Below are 15,011 nucleotides of genomic sequence, written 5' to 3'. Positions count from 1 at the left end.
CAGCATTGCAATGGTTGTCATTTTTTATCAAAGTGTTATAAATTTAAAGGTGCAGATATTACGACTAGGAAAAATATCATTCGCAAGAATTTATTATGCTTCAATTGTTTCGGAAATCATCAATTATAATTTTGTTCATCGCAGAATGTGTGTTCTATTTGCAAAGCAAAACACCATACTTTACTGCATGAAGATATTAAAAGTAATAACGTAGTTGTGTCAAATTCATCTCCATCTGATGAACAAATTTCTAATTCAGACGAACAAAATAATATTTCGAGTTTTTCTATTCAGGGTCAGAGTACTTCATTTTTACCAACGGCGGCAGTAATAATTTACGATTCTGCTGGTCAAGGTCACGAATGTATCATTCTTTTTGACAGTGGAAGTGAAGCTTCTTTCATCAGTGAATCATTTATTCGACTATTAAATATACGCAGACAAAATGCCCGTATTTGCGTAAAGGGACTTGGTGATTCTGAAGCAGCTTTGACTCGTGGTTATGTAAATATAAAATTGTTTCCGAAATCTGAGTTGAAAAAAATGGTGTTTTAATACAAGCATATATTCTTAAAAAATTAACTTCGCATTTGCCTTCAGTAAAGATTGATAGCAAGGACCTTGATTATTTGGATTCAATTAATCTTGCAGATCCGAAGTTCAGTACGCCCAAACAAATAGACATGATAATTGGAGCTGACTATTTCTTTTCTCTGCTTCAGCCAGGGCAGATTGTTGGCTATAAAAATGTAATTGCGCAAAATACTATTTTTGGTTCGGTTGTATCAGGCAGAATTAAAACAGAAGGCAATACTCCGCATCCCATTAGTGTTAATCGCATTAGTTTATATATTGAGGATAACGTCGATGCAACACTTAAGCGTTTTTGGGAGTTGGAAGAATTAACGTTCCAAAATCAGAAGTCAACAATTGAAGAAGAGTTTTGTGAGAATCATTTTAAAGAAAATTATCGAGTAGACGGAAATGGCAGATTTGTTGTCCGACTGCCCATTTTCAGTAATGCTAAAGAGTTAGGCAACTCCAAACCTTTGGCTATTTCTCGTCTTCTATCCATGGAAAGAAAATTTGATTTAGATAAAGAACTTTGTAGGCAATACAAGGAGTTCATGCAAGAATACGAAACTTTAAATCATATGGTTCCAGTTGTTGAGAATGAAGAAAATAAGCAAGTATATTATCTACCGCATCATGCTGTTGTTATACCGACTAGCTCTACCACTAAACTTCGTGTAGTATTTGACGGTTCATGTAAACCTAAAAATTCAGTTTCTTTGAACTCTGTTTTAGGGGTAGATGCAACACTACAACGAGATATATTTTCAATATTGCTCAACTTTCGTATACATAAAATAGCTTTTTCTGCTGACATAGAAAAAATGTACCGCCAGATTTTAGTAGATAATGAGGATCAACATTTACAAAGAATTGTTTGGAGAGAATCTGTTAATTCAAAAATGCAGACATATAAATTATGTACAGTTACATATGGCACTGCATCTGCACCATTTTTAGCAACACGCTGTTTGTGGCAAATTGCTTTGGATGCAGAGCAGGATCATCCTCATGTATCCTCCGTTCTTAAAAATGATTTCTATGTAGATGATTGTTTATCTGGAGCAAACAGTTTAGAGGAAGCAGTTGACCTATGTTCTAAGCTTTCACAGCTATTACAGAAACGTGGATTTAATTTAAGGAAATGGAGATCAAACTGCTCAAAGCTTCTCGAAAATTTATCCATTGATAATCATGAAGAAGGTGACCTGGAAGTTCACTCAGATGAATGTGCCAAGACTTTAGGGCTGTTTTGGAACTCTACAGAAGACGTATTTTTATTTAACATTTCTATGGATTTGGGGACTGAAATTACTAAAAGAAGGTTCATTTCTCAATCTTCTAAAATCTTTGATCCTCTTGGCTTGCTATCACCATGTACAGTCAAGTTGAAAATGTTTTATCAGCAATTGTGGTTTTTAAAACTTGACTGGGATGCCCCACTGCCTAAAGAATGGGAAGAGAAGTTGCAGCGACTTCAAGAAGATCTTAAGGCTCTCAAAAATGTTAAAATTTCAAGGTGGCTTCAAACTACGTCTAACCACATCTATCTGCATGGTTTTTGTGACGCGTCAGAATCTGCTTACGCTGCTGTTATCTACTGTGTTCAACCAACATCTCACGACAGAAATGAAGTCAATTTGGTGGTTGCTAAAACCAAAATTGCTCCCATTAAACAAGTGTTCATACCTAGACTGGAACTCCTAGGTGCATTGCTCCTTGCCAGATTAATCAAAGCTGTCCGTAAAGCCTTCTCCAGTACTGAAATTTCCTTTCACGCTTGGACTGACTCTAAGGTTGTTCTCTGTTGGTTAGCAGCTCATCCTCGAAAATGGAAGCCTTTTGTGGCAAACAGGACTTCAGAAATACTAGATGCTATTCCCTATCAACAGTGGAGCTATATTTCGTCGAAACAGAATCCTGCCGATCTTCCTTCTAGAGGAATCGATCCTAAAGTTCGACCGAACATATCCCTATGGTGGCATGGGCCATCATTCTTAGCGTTCGACAGTTCAAAGTGGCCTCTACAATGTTCTGTCAGTAATGAGACTAACAGTGATGCAACTGTCTTAACTGAACAAAGGACAAAATCAATTTTTTGTACAACAGCTTATTTGACTAATGACACTCTGGACAATTTATTTCAGAACTGTTCTTCTTTATCTAAAATAGTTAATGTAATTTCTTTTTGTTTAAGATTTATTTCTAGGTGCAAAGAACGGGTCTTTGGTTATAGAATAATAGGTTAAATCTTCGGAAGATAATAGGTTAAAAAGTCCTGCAGTAGTACCTTCATCTAATGAAAGGCAAGCAGCTATGAAGTTGATCATTAAATGGATCCGGTTTGTGCACTTCCATAAAGATATAAAGGATCTAAAAAATAATTCATCTTTAAGTCCTAAAAGTGTTTTAAGCTCACTTTTTCCTTTTCTAGATGATGATGGTGTTTTACGGGTGGGAGGTAGGCTGAAAAATTCTGACTTGTCATTCAATGCTAAGCATCCCATAATTATACCAGGTCAACACAGGATTGCTTTGTTGCTTGTTAAACAATATCATGTAACTTATATGCACGCAGGGCCCAGTTTACTAGCTAACATTTTAAAGCAAAGCTATTGGATTGTAAATGGTAAGAAACTTATTCAGTCTTTTATCCATAAATGTATTGTTTGTCACAGATATAAATTGTCATCTAATAATCAGTTAATGGGAAACTTGCCAAAACAAAGAGTAATACTTGAGAGACCATTTTTTAGCACAGGTATTGATTATGCCGGTCCTGTAATATTGAAATGTTACAAAGGTAGTTGCTTTAAGACCACTAAAGGTTATATAGCTTTGTTTGTATGTCTAGCTACCAAAGCTTACCATATTGAGGTAGTTAGCGACTTAACTGCAGATTCTTTCATTGCTGCTCTTAGGCGATTTGTATCGAGGCGTGGTACACCTCGATACTTATTTTCGGATAATGGTACGAACTTTGTTGGCGCAAAAAGAAAATTATCCGAATTGCAAACTCTGCTACTTTCACTTAACAGCAATGAATTGATTTTAAATTATTTGGCTGAAAATACTATGGAATGGAAAATGATTCCACCTGCTTCTCCCCACTTTGGTGGTTTGTGGGCATCAGGGATCATAAAATTTCATTTGAAAAGAATGATAGGAGAGACAAAGTTAACATTTGAAGAATTAACTACTTAACTAACTCAAATTGAAGCTGTGTTAAATTCACTCCCCTTATCTAAAACTAATCACAATGATGTAGGTAATTTAGATGCTTTGACTCCATCACATTTTTTAACTGGGGATGTTCTTACTAGCATCCCAGAACAGGATTTTTCTAATATTCCCAAACCCACTTTATTAAAACGATGGGAATTATTACAGCAAATGAAACAAGGCTTTTGGAAGAGATATTATAAGGAGTATTTAAATTCCTTACAACAAAGATACAAATGGAAGCAACAACTTCCAAATTTGTCTGTAGGTGATATTGTATTAATTAAGGAGGACAACATGCCTCCTGGTGTTTGGCCTTTAGGTCGCATTGTTGAAATCCATCCAGGAAAGGATGGCAATGTTACAGTTGTTACAGTAAAAACTGTTAATGGTTATTTTAAAAGTCCTATAGTAAAACTTTTACCATTGCCATTGCATCGGGAATGATCTATTGTTAATGCAATGGCAAGGGTGGGAGTTAATGTTAGATGCATATTTAATATTTGCATTTTTTTTTCTTTGTATATTTTATTTCCTCACTGCTTAATTTTATGTTATGATTTTTGCAATAATCTTGTTACTGGCAACGTGCTTTATTTTACTATAAAGTTTGTGTGAATAATGGCAACAGTTGTTCATGTTTATGTTTCAGTAGAATAGCGTTCTTAGCCGCACTGCGCTGCAGGCAATATTTCTCTTAAAGAATTTTATGTTTTAGAGTAACAATAAAGTTTATTATACAAAGCTGATGCTTTTTAGTTCAAGGCAACTAGATGGCATAATCTAAAATTATCTAATTATCTATTTCAGTTAATGTTGATGATTGCATTGTTCCTTAATCTTCGAATTGGATCCGGATTATTATTTTTTGCAGACTGTAAGAGCAATTTTATAAAAGTAAACTTGAACTTTCGATTATGTCAAATAGAATTTCCGATTCTGGAGCTCCCAAAGGATCGTACAAAACGAAAGTATGTTTCGATGCCCATCAAACAAAAAGTGAAATTGCTGCAAAAAATGGATAAAGACATGAAGAATGTGACAGAGAGGTTAGTGAAAACGAAAAAATTTCGATTGACAAGTTAGTCGGTATTCTCGACACAACAATTAACGGGACTTGAACAGCAGAACTTTGTAACTGAACAAGAAATTGTGTCTGTTTATAGAATTAAAGACAAAGTATTATCACATAAAATGAAGCAACTTAAAACAACTTACATTGAAAGAAATGTTTAATAAAGTAAACAAATAAATATAAAGCTTTTTTTTGTAAATTTTGATACCCTTTAGATTATAATTGTTCTTTATTTCATAAATTAAGGTTTCATATTTTTAATTTTAGAATTCCTGCATGCCATCTTTTGAGATTTAAACTGATGATCTATAATCCGAAATCGCCGAAATCCCGACGAGTCCGGATTAACGACTTTTGACTGTATATGAGAAAAAAAGTTTTATTTTAAAGATGTTTTAAAGCATGAACATTATACGAGAAATCGCTTAATCTTTGGATTATGGTAACTTGGCGCTTTTTTGGCGACCAACCCCGCTACAGCAACCTACTAGTTTTTGTTTTGGATGCCATAACGCTTATATTAGAACTTTTATGGAACAAAAGTGCTTAATCATGACGAAGATTAGGTGCAAAATTGGGAGAAAGTGCAGAATCGCCCACTGCTTGCCGCGTTTTTAAGAATAGCACATGCACGGTATCCATGTACACGTCGGCCTATTTTCACTTAAAAAAACATCCCAGAATTGCACAAAAATAGCATGGCGCACACTCTTGACTTTATCCACGTACACTGCTAAAGTCCTAGCTAGTAACCTTTATCGCCTTACCAAAATGTCGCCAAACTACCTGTTACCATATTCCAAAGATTAGCCGAGAAATCTTGTAGCATATCCAAAAATATATTATAAAATTCCCTGAAAATAAAGTGAGATCATAACTATGCAATCTACCCCAATGAGCACCATATCATGCTATAAAAAATTCTTATGAAAGAACATCTGATTAAATATACACTGTAAATTTATTTAATAATAGACAAATAGTAAAAGATGCATGCAGTATTAAGTGAAGTGTGTGGTGTACAAATATAGAAAAATAACACTTCTCTGACTCCTATGGAACCAATATTTTATTCCATACGATGTTATAGATTCTTATTCATAAGATTTATTTACATTTTATATGCACGTAGCATCGCGTGACAAAAACTCGGAGCTTGTTTACTTCGTTCTTCGCGGAGACTAGAAGGTGTTGCCATTCCGCTTTAACTAAATTTAATTAGAAATGTAACGGAACTGAAGCGACACTACACACCCCCTTCCTAGTGACAGCGATTATGGAAAATAGTCTTTAAAGTAACTGGGGAACTTCACATGTCTGCCGGTTTTAGTAGTCTTAGTTTCATGATGATTTTCTGAAGTTCCTTCAGTGTTCTTGAGTGAAGGTGTTTCCCAAAGTTCCGCTTTCTTGGAATGGGAGTTTTGAAAAGGAATATCAAAATCTTGCGCTAGGAAACATGGCTTTAGTCTGTCTATTGAAACTCTTTTAACTTTTCCTTGGATTTCAATATCGAAGTACTTATCCTTTCTTGCTCTTACAGGATACGGTCCAAGATAGACAGGCTGTAGCGACGAACTATTAATGTTGTTGTATAGGAATACGTGAGAACAGTTGGAAAGATGTTTAGAAACAAAGACTGTTCTATTTCCATGGGTGGTGGTAGAACTTGGCTTCATAGCTCTTATTATTTTCTGAAGGTTTTGAGAAAATTCAGACTGTTTCATATGAGGTACTGTTGAAAAGAATTCACCAGGTAATGCTAAAGGAGTTCCGTATACAAGTTCTGCGGATGAGCAACCTAAGTCTTCCTTGATGGCAGATCTTATGCCTAATAGAACGAAAGGCAATGCTTCCAGCCATGATTTTGATTCGAGTAGATGACATTTGAGACTTGCTTTTAAAGTTCGGTGTTGTCTTTCGATCAGGCCATTTGCCTGTGGATGGTACGCAGTTGTAGTGTTTGTATGAAAACCAAGATATTTTCCTAAAGCTTGAAAAAGTTGGCTATCAAATTGCCGACCTTGGTCAGATGTTATGCGATTCGGAATTCCAAAGCGTGAAAACCAAGTATAAATCAAAGCTTTAGCAATAGATTCTGCTGATTGATCTTCTAACGGTACCGCTTCGATCCATCGTGTATAACGATCGATGATGGTTAGAAGGTATTTGAATCCTTTGCAAGGAGGTAGCGGACCCACCAGATCTACGTTTAAATGCTGGAATCTGTGTGGAGGTACTTTGAATTCTCCCAAAGATGAATGTGTATGTCTGTGAACTTTAGATCTTTGGCAAGATAAACATGCTCTAGTCCATAGTTGGCAGTCTTTATTCATATTGGGCCATATGAAACGTCGTGTTATCAATTTTATCGTGGATCTTATTCCAGGATGAGATAAATTATGGATTGAAGAAAATATTTTCTGCCGAAACTTTGCAGGGATGTATGGTCGATTATAATTTGTAGAAGTATCACAGTAAATTTTCTTGTCGCTGTCCGGTATAGGGATCTGTAGGATTTTTAAGTTTGGGTTGTTTTTTAGTATCTCCAAGTCGTCATCTTCTTGACAGTCTACTATAGTTTGTAAGTCTATTGCAGATGGTACAGAAATGGTGTCTATGCGAGAGAGAGCATCAGCGACGGTATTTTCATGCCCTTGTATGAATCGGATATCGGTTGAGAACTGGCCAATATATGACAGTTGTCTAGCTTGTCGTGGCGAAGCTTTTTCCAAATTTTGTTGGAAGGCAAATGTTAGTGGTTTGTGATCCGTGTATATTGCAAATGTTCGCCCTTCTAAGATGTATTTGAAATGTTTTACTGCTGTATAGATGGCTAAGAGTTCTCTGTCGTAGGCACTATATTTTTGTTGTGCTGATGTCAAATTTCGGGAAAAGAAACTTAAAGGTTGTTTTTCATTATTCACAATCTGATGTAAAACGGCTCCAATGGCAGTATCGGAAGCATCAGTTGTTAGCGATATTTCAGCCTTTTCGGATGGGTGAGTTAAGTTTGTGGCATGAATAAGTGCATCTTTTAAGATCTGGAAGGCGTTTCTTGTTTCTGCCGTCCAGGTTATTTCTTTTCTGCAGTTCTTTTTAATACCACTGAGCAATGTTGTTAAAGGTTGTTGCAATTTCGCACAATTTGGTATGAATCTGTGATAAAAATTCACCATACCTAAAAATCGTCTTAAACTAGTAAATGACTTTGGTTCTGGGAAATTTTTGATGGCATCAACTTTCGTTGAGAGAGGTTTAAGTCCTTCAGCTGACACTTCGTATCCCAGGAATGCAAGTTTTGCTTGACCAAATTTACACTTTGCCGCATTAATACACAGGCCATATTCGTTTAGTCTCTCAAGGACTGCTCGTAGATGTTTTTGGTGAGTTTCTTCATCTGGGGAGGCTATTAGAATGTCATCCAAATAGCAAAACACGAATTCTAGTCCATTCAACACACTGTTCATGAAACGTTGGAACGTTTGGGCCGCAATTCGTAGGCCGAACGTCATGAATGGGAACTCGAATAAGCCAAAGGGAGTGAGAATGGCCGTTTTCGGTATATCTTCTTCGCGAACAGGAATTTGTTGGTACGCTCTAATGAGGTCTATGGATGAGAAAACTCTTTTTCCAGCTAAAATGGAACTGCAATCTGTTAAAAATGGTAGAGGGTATCTATCAGGAATCGTGACGTTGTTTAACGCTCGATAGTCTTCACAAGGTCTCCAATCACCTGATTTCTTCATAGCGAGATGTAGTGGGCTCGACCAGTTACTTTTGGATGGTCTGCATAAACCCATTTGGAGCATAAATTCAAACTCCTTTTTAGCCGCTTTAAGTTTCTCAGCTGATAGTCTCCTGGCTTTAGCGAAAACTGGTGGACCTCTGGTTTCGATATAATGTTCGATGTTATGATTTTTAACTTTATTATTAACTACATTGAGTTTTAACAAATCCGGAAAATCGTTAATGATACGTTTATATGGATCATTTACGGCATTTAAAATCGGAATATTATTATTGTTATTTTGAAAACAAGGAGTTCCATTGGTTGTTAAGAATGTAGTACCATCAATCAACTTGCGATTTTTAGAATATACCAAAAGGTTAAAATTTGCAAGAAAATCCATGCCTATTATCGGTTTGTTTACGTCCGCAATTACAAAAGGCCATGTGAATGATCGTCTGAGTCCAAGATCAAGCTTGTATAATTTTTGGCCATATGTTTTAATTTTCGTACCATTTGCAGCAAAGAGTTCTAATTTTGAGATGTTTTTTTTATCTGCAGGCAAGGGAGGAATGACAGAAATTTCTGCCCCAGTATCTATTAAAAATTGGGTAGCCGATTCTTTGTCGCTGATGAAAAGACGACTCAGCTGCACCTCTTGTCCCTCCGTCGTCAATGAGAGACGGGGAGCTGGTTTTCCGGACTATTTGTCTGTGATGTTGATGAGTAGTTGCAGGGTTGTTTACACTTAAATGACTTATCACCGAATTTTTTATGATAGTAACAAATATCACTAGATCTGTTACCACTGTAACTCCTGTCTCTTGATTTGGATCGGTTACGACAGTAGGGACGATTGTGGCGTTGCTTGTTTAAAGCAGAAACTTGTAAGCTAAGTTCACTAACCTGTTTTTGTAAACTTTCAATCACTTCCGTTTTTACCGTTATGGATGATGCAGCAGCTATTTGGGGAGTAACAGGGTTTAATTCCCAAATCTTATCGGCCATTGTAGCCACTTTTGACAAATCTTCACTACTAACAGATATAATGCTACGCATATTAACGGGTAAACGTTGTAGCCACAATGTTTTTAGGAAAGTATCTGTTACTTTATCGCCAGCCAAATTACGCATCTCACACAGTAATTGAGATGGCTTTTTGTCACCCAGTTCTAACTCACTCAGTAATTTTTGGGTTTTTTGAGTCTCTGAATCAGCATATAATGAAATTAGTCTATTTTTAATTGCCTCATATTTATTATCTTGTGGTGGACTTAGCAGAATATCAGATACCTGTGACAAAATATCAGGTTCAATGGAACTTATAACATAATCATATTTTGTTTGATCTACACTAATTTTTGCATTTCTAAATTGTGCTTCTAGTTGAATAAACCATATTTTAGGATCTGGCTTCCAAAAAGGAGGAACTTTAACGCTTACCTTGGCGACAGATGCAGTTGTTGCTTTAATTTCGGTTTCGTCTTCGTCAGCCATTGTAGAATTCGATCACGCCGGGATACACCAGTGAAGTGTCTGGTGTACAAATATAGAAAAATAACACTTCTCTGACTCCTATGGAACCAATATTTTATTCCATACGATGTTATAGATTCTTATTCATAAGATTTATTTACATTTTACATGCACGTAGCATCGCGTGACAAAAACTCGGAGCTTGTTTACTTCGTTCTTCGCGGAGACTAGAAGGTGTTGCCATTCCGCTTTAACTAAATTTAATTAGAAATGTAACGGAACTGAAGCGACACTACATTAAGCAATGAAAAATCCAGCAAATCATTACGTTATAAGATATTAATTATTAAGTTAAACATCATTAATTCACATCAACAAGAAGTTTGCCATTCAAATTTTTGAAATATGAATGCCAAAACAGGCTTATCATTGTAGCCCCTGATTTGAGGTCTACAAAAATAAACATGATTTAGCCAGTTGTTTTGGCTTACGGAAAAAGATTTCGATTAATGTGCCTTGAACTACTACTTTGTTTTGGTTTTTTATCCAATCTATTAATGCTTGGCAGTCTGAATCTGATTTAAATCCAGGTGGTTGTTCCATGTAAATTGGTTTATTCAAGTATCCGTTTAAATATGCAGTTTTTACATAAAAAATCTTATTTTGTAGTTTTTGTAAACATCGTAATTTTCTTATTGATGGATCTTTCAACTAATTTCCAGACTTCATGAGCCTCCATTGAACTTAGTTCTTCTATCATTTCATACATCATACTACATAATCTTTTTTCATTGTTCTCGCTCGTCTTTTCTTCTGCTTTAGTTTTGGTAAAAATTACTTTTAAATCATGATCTACAATTTGTTTATCTTAAAGCTTATCTAATGGAAGCCATATCTTTCTCTTTATTGGATATTTTATTTATTTTATACGTGGAAATGTTCATCTTTGGAAAGGGTATATACTTTTTCGCGATCAGGTAATTTCATATATACATCCATGGCTCAATTATGCACAGTTTGCAAATACTAATTATTTAACTTTAAAATTACGTAAAAAATTCACCTAAATTCCAGAATTATTTAATTTACTCATTTTTCTTTTTTGGTAATTGGTTTCCTTTAAATTGTTATTTTTAACCTTACAGTAATTATTCAGCAATATATTGGAAATGCATGTGGCACAACTTTTCAACAAATCATGCAATGATTTGCCACACTCACAAATACTATCATCCCAAATAATCCTGTTTTCAACTTTCTCTGTGATGAGACTTATTAATATAGAACGTTTATTTTTTGATGAAATATATAATTTCTCATACATTTCAGATATTAGGATTGAAAATATTTTAAATGCAGAGGTATTAATGAAAAGCACAAATTCTGTTGGGCAAAATAAACCACCTCGATCAATAGCAGCCAAGTATGCAAAATCTTCACAATATTCAACTATTAATTCTTTGTCAAGAATTAATTTTTTCCTGCAAAGATTACAATTTATATGCTTCAATACAGATCTACAAACATATCCAAAAATGTAAATTAGACACATTATATCTTTTTCTGTAACATTAACATCATTGGATTGATGCAAAACATTAACAAATTCCTTATCAATAAGTTGATAATCATTGAAATCTTCATTATCATTACAAGAAAAATGTTGTAAAATAAATGAACCTTTCTCAGAAGACTGCATTTTAAGCAAACTAATTAATTTTAGTTTTCTTTCCGACTCTATAATCTGCTGTAAGGATACATTATAATTACAGCCACTCGTTTGTCGAAATTGACCGAAACGTCCCTCAAGGTTATCTGTCTGAAATTTTCCTAAAAGAATAAAAGGTAATTTAAATTCTTTTCACAAATACTTTGAAAGTTCATTCAATGTTGCTGCTGTATGGAGAAGAGCAACTTGGGTTTCTTTTGACAGTTTCCCAATTTGTGACTTACAGTTTTTTGTTGTTGGGCAAAAATCGTTCCATGATATAAACCACGAACAAAACTGTGATAAACATTCTAAGCTTTTATCTTCTGGTGTCCTTATAGGCTGCATAAATACATCTCGAAACTGTACGGCCTTTTTAGAGTGTTTAACATTCACAATTTTCCACCACTTTAAAATTATATCAATAAAATGTTTAGTTCCTAAGACATCTTTTCCATACCCAGTTCTATCATTCTGTGATTCAATTTGCAGAGCAGCTAAAATCTTTTCATCAAAAAGTTTAATAGCAGTACTTACATTCTGCTTCTCTATAGAAGACGGAAATAAAACTTTTCTTGATAAAGTTGGAGCCATTTTAATATTATCATTTTTTTCTATTTCATACAATTTTTTTTAAATGTAGAACACTGGAATTGTAAACAATATTTGAGTTTTCAAATGACAGTATAAAAAATGTTTGGTTTGAATCTTTCTGATTGAACCAGTTGTTTCGTATAGATTTCAATAAATGAACTGTATCAAATAATATAAATATAGGAAGATTATGCATGGTAGGGTTTATAAATGAGGATTTTAATGCACCACCACAAAGCATTTCGAACATATTTCTGTTAATTCTATTATTGTCTGATATTAGAGTTATAATTCGATAGCCACAAGACTGTACATGGTCAATTACTTGTTTTGTAAACATTAACAATTGATGTGATGATAAGTTTTTTACGGGAAACATTGCTATAATATCTCTGTTTTTTGATAATAAAGAGCTTATCATAAATGTTTGCAGAGTTGTGGCCTCCATCTGTGAATTATCCGAAAAACCTAAAACACGACCACTTTTATACGAAACTTGTGGTTTTATATGTATCTCATCTAATAATAAATTGACAATTTTTTTCAGAATCATTTAAAATTTCACATTTTTTTTTTTTTTTCAAATACATCCAGTGACTTGTTTGCAATCCAGAATCTGCTCGGCCAATTTTCAGAGATAACTTCCTTAAGTATGACGGATGAGGCAATATAAAATACTTACTGTTACGTATAATATTGTAGCTGTTTGGATTACAATAAAATATATAAGAAGACCAGGCAAGGAATTCTGCACTATACGAAGGCTGTTTCATTTGCATTAATTGAATCTGTTCATACAAAAACTTAAATTTCTCAGAATGTGGGTTATTTTCTGTTTCTGCACATTTCAACAGTAGTTTTGATATTTTATCTAAATTTAAATTGCAGTCATCATGAATATCAGAAGCAGAAAAACCATCCAAATGGCTAATCATTGTCTCAAGTTTAGACCATTTATCACATAGCTTTTCTTCTCCAAATATCCATTTGAACTTTTCAATGGGAATTTCATTTTCATTGAAAAAAACTCTTACATTTAAATCTTCCAATATTTTTAAAGATACAAGCACTTTTGGACAGTTTAAAAATTCTAATTTCGATAGCCAAAAGATCTTACCTTTGGTAATGAATATCCATGAAGAGGGAAGATCTTTTTTTTTTTTTTTTTTTTTGAAAAACCATTTATTAGGTTTTCAAAATCGCTAATAATATCATTCTTTTTCCACTGTTCAAATTGTTTATCACAACGAATATCAATTTCTGCTTCTCTTTCTTCCGGTGTTTTTCTTTTTGTGGGAAGTTTCTTCGATAAATAAGATGGCTGGTTTTGAAAAATCGTTGGATAAGCATCTTTTTTTAAAGCTGGAATAGTTCTAGGAACTACTAATACCGTCCCATCATCACGAACAGCTTTATCTTCTCGAACGATAAATTCTTCTTCGAAATGCTTAATGCATACACTACTGTGTTTGCCAGCTACAAAAACTTTGCGATTAATATTTTTTATCCATTTCTGAGAGAGTACAGGATCCGAAGGAAATTTGAAAGTGGACACATGTTCAGTAGTGCTATCGTAATTTGATCGGCATTTAGGTACATTACACTTTCTTGGCATTCTAAAACACACTTTTTCTTATAAATTCGAATTCACAATATAATATTTTACTTTCCGGTAAAATACAAAATTTTTCAGAAGAAAAAACACATGTAAACAATTATCTCACTAGCACTAGTCCTACGGCGAAGCAAGCTCAACTTACAAAATTGAAAGCCTAAGATTATGACGTCAGATCATGTGATCATCAGCTTGGAGCAGGCCTGTAGATATCTAGTTGGCCTTGGTAGCCACCGAGGGTGTGGCTTCTAGGATGGACCAATGGGCATCCAGTAATATTTCTGTCATGTCACAAGACCTTTCGCGTGCTTTAAGATTTAAGCAAAAGGGTTGAAAAGATTTTGCCACGCTATTTTCCGTACAAAATAATTAAAGTATCGTCGATTTCTTCTGAAAATTTTCATTGCGAAGTTAGATCAAATATAAGCCAATGTGAAGATTTCACTACCTGGTTGATATAATTTAAAATAAATACAAACACAATATCCGCCAAAATATCCATGTGAAATATTACTTAATAAGTGGTAAATAAGATGAAGAAAGAAATATGTGATAAACATCTGAGCCCAAATGCTATCTTTACCTAAAACTATGCATATGAGAAAAATATTTACACCAATTATGTATGTAAATAGAAGTCAGCACTTTTATTGCAGTCTATATGAAAAATTATATTAAAAACAATTATACACTTGAATTTTCTTAATCCACAGGTGTTAAGTAAATGCTTAATATTCGAGGCTAATTATAGCTTGAGTCATTTTCTCGATGTAAAGAGCGATAATATGCCGTGAACATCAATCCAAATACTGTGATAAAAATCGCGAAAGTGAAATGTAAGCGATTAATGAAACGAATGCACTAAGAGATTTTCTTCTACTACACCATACATTTTTTTACAGCGAAACAAATGCAAATTAAAACGTAAACGACATACGCTCATATGCATGAAGATTTAGCGTCATAAGAGCAATAGGAGCTCATTGGTCCATTTTCGAAACCCCTCCCTCAGTGGCTACGC

This window comes from Stegodyphus dumicola, chromosome 1 (genome assembly GCF_044657685.1).
Source record: "Stegodyphus dumicola isolate Sdum_Otavi_A_Nest chromosome 1, ASM4465768v1".
Lineage (NCBI taxonomy): Eukaryota > Metazoa > Arthropoda > Arachnida > Araneae > Eresidae > Stegodyphus > Stegodyphus dumicola.
The sequence above is the reverse complement of the archived record's forward strand: the minus strand, read 5'-3'. Positions refer to the sequence as shown.